The sequence below is a fragment of the Lucilia cuprina genome, chromosome 4 (assembly GCF_022045245.1).
Source record: "Lucilia cuprina isolate Lc7/37 chromosome 4, ASM2204524v1, whole genome shotgun sequence".
NCBI lineage: Eukaryota > Metazoa > Arthropoda > Insecta > Diptera > Calliphoridae > Lucilia > Lucilia cuprina.
In genome coordinates, this window is record NC_060952.1 from 40,460,925 (window position 1) to 40,464,283 (window position 3,359).

Genomic DNA, 3,359 nt, shown 5'->3' on the forward strand with positions numbered 1-3,359 from the left:
TGCTCAGAGCCCTTGCCTAATAATAATTATGTAAAATGCTACAATTGTAGCAACAACTTTCATTACAACCCCTGTTGCCCCCTTTCCGAAACCACATATGCTAGTATGAACACAGAGCGTAAGACAAGCTGGAGATGTCACATATGTAAACCCAGAAACAAATCTGTCAGTATATCAAGAGAAATCTCAGCAGAAGCAGCAAAGAGAAAATGAGGAAAATGATAATGAATCTCCAAAACGTTTTAAAGACTCTATCACTCTAAATGAACTGAAAACCAGCATATGCACAATTAAAGCTGATGTTAAAGGTGAGGTAAACGAAGTTAAAACCGAAATAAACGTCGTTAAAAACAACATAAGAGATCTCCAAGCATCAGTTGAGCAATTATCTCTAAACGTCACCCAATCTGATATCTCTTTTAAAGACGAAATGAGAACTGCTCTATCGCAGATATCTTCAACTCTTTCTGGCTTTGCAACTCAAATGGGAGAGATTAGAGAAGAAAACAAGGAACACAAAAAGGAAATGGACAATAAAATCAACCAAATGGAACAACAAATGCTAAGCAAGAAAATCGAAATAAAGAATATACATAATAAAGAAATCAAGGCAATCGATGTTGTCAAAACTATAGCAACATCAATAAATGTGAGCATCAACGAATTTGATATCAGCGATGCTTATCGTTTGAGAAATATAAAAGATAAAATAATTGTCGAATTCGCTACCCACATCAAGAAAAGGGAGTTTATGGAAAAAATTAAACGCCATAGAATTGATGGCAACATTATAAGTAATAACGGCAACAGCTTTATTTACATTAATGACTGTCTAACAGCTACGAACCGAAAATTACTCTGGCTTGTAAAAACCAAAGCTAAAGAATGTAACTGGAAATACGTCTGGTCACGAAACGGATCAATTTTTGTAAGGAAAACAGAAAATACACCAGCGATTCTAATCAAAAACTCTGCCGATATTGAATCAATCGTATAGACCTGTCTATGTCTGTAAACTATTCTCTCTTATTAGTGTCACTAAACTTTCTTCTATGAAAAAATGAATTTTAAACAAGAAAAAATTGAGCACTTCAACCAAATTGATAATACTTACCTAAGTTATCCCTTAACAATCCTTCACATGAACATACGCTCGATCCGAAAACATTTCAATTCCTTCATTGCTACATTCCATAATATAATAAATAGACTTAAAATTATTGTTCTTGTAGAAACTAATATAAATGATAATGAAGCAAATTTCTATAAACTAGATGGTTTCAACTCTCTTTTCTTAAATAGAGAAGGAACAGGCGGAGGCATCGCGGTTTATATAAAAGAGAACTTAACATTTACTGCCAGTAACAAAAAAGCAAACTCTTTTGAAATGCTAAAAATCGATGTAGTTTTAAAAGACAAACCCCTTACACTTATCTCGATTTACCGCCCCCCTTCGTCAAATGTAACTAATTTTGTTTATGAGCTCGACGAAATAATAAACAGTATAAAAAGAAAACAAGAAATTGTAATTATTGGAGACATAAACATTGATATATTAAAAAACAATTTAACAACAAAAAAATACATTGATATGATGATGTCAAACGGTTTAGAGAGCGTTATAAACGAGAGTACGCGTGATGATGCACAAGCAAACACACAAACATGCATTGATCACTGCTTTGTAAGAGACAACAAAAATAATTCAACAGGCTACTCAGCTGTAATTGCAACAACAATAGCTGACCACTACAGCATACTTTGTTGTGTGGATGATAATAAAAGAGAAGTCGATAATATAAACAAGCAGAGATCGCCTAATTGTTTTGAGGGACACCAGACATTCCCAAACAATTCTAATAAAAAGCCTTTAATTAATAATAAAAAGGTTGATAAATTAATAAATGAAACAAATTGGCTAAATTTAACAAATAATATTGATGATGTGAATGATCTGTTTAACATTTTTAATACTAAAATCTGTGATATATACGCGAAATCAGTGATCGTAGAAAAAAAAAGTAAAACAAGAAAAACGAATCTATGGATAAATAATGAAATAATAATGTGCTGTGAAAAAAGGGATAAACTTTATAAAAAATGGTTGAATAATAGAAATAACAAACAATGTGAACAAGAATATAAAAAATACAGAAACCTTCTGAATAAAAAAATTAACATTACAAAAAACAATTACTACAGAAAAAAATTTATTGAAAATAGAAACAATATTAGAATAACGTGGCAACTTATAAATGAAATAAATGGCAGGAAAATTGTAAATTTAGATGAAACTATAATACAGAATTTTAAAAATGAAAATCTTACTAACATTTTAAACAATTTTGCGGTAAATTTAAAATATAACGTACATAATATTATACATACCTGTAACAAAAAAACTTTAATCTATACTGAACAAACGATTAGTAATTCAATTTACGTCGAAAATACGAATGAATTAGAAATATATAATATACTGAAATCGTTAAATGGAAATAAAAGTGCGGGTATAGATGGGATTAGACCCCGCGATCTTAAAAACAATGCATTATGCCTAACACCAATACTAACTACTCTAATTAACATGATCTTAAACCAGTCTATAGTTCCTGAATTATTGAAAACATCAATAGTACGTCCAATATACAAAAGTGGTACTAAAAACGACTATAACAATTATAGACCTATATCGATTCTACCAGTTACTGAAAAGATCATGGAAGAAGTGATGGTAAGACGACTGTCGAATTTCATTGATCGATATAAAATAATCAATGAAAACCAATATGGTTTCCAAAAAAATAAAAGTATAAACAAATTGCTCGGAAACTTTGCAAATCACATTAATACTTGTCTGAGTGAAAATCTTCATTGCCTTGCGTTATTTGTGGACTTCAGTAAAGCCTTCGATACCCTAGACCATAACAAACTTTTGGCTACATTAGAAAGAATCGGAATACGAGGAAACAGTCTTAACTTCTTTAAAGCATATTTAAATCATCGAAGTTTTAAAGTCAAAATATGTGAAAATTTAAGTAATGAAACTGAAATAACTCATGGCGTTCCCCAAGGTTCCAAATTAGGTCCGATATTATATCTCATATACGCCAATGATTTAATAGGAATATTGAAAAACAGCTGTACATTTGCTTATGCAGATGATACGGCTATTATTGTCTCAAATAAAGATCTTAACGAAGCAACAGCAATAATGCAAAGTGAACTTAATATCGCCACTAAATGGTGTCATGATAATGGTTTAATTATAAACGCTAACAAAACCAAGATCATGCATATAAAACCACGACATTTTAGATATGCCAGAATAAATCTAAAATTTCACGATATTAACTGCG

The 3,359-nt window shown here is 30.8% G+C and overlaps 1 protein-coding gene across 3 annotated transcripts in view; it reads left to right on the forward strand.

Moving 5' to 3' along the window:
- Nucleotides 1–3,359, forward strand: part of LOC111690997 (cadherin-99C) — a 199,427-nt gene that overhangs the window by 87,689 nt on the left and 108,379 nt on the right. The window lies entirely within an intron of this gene.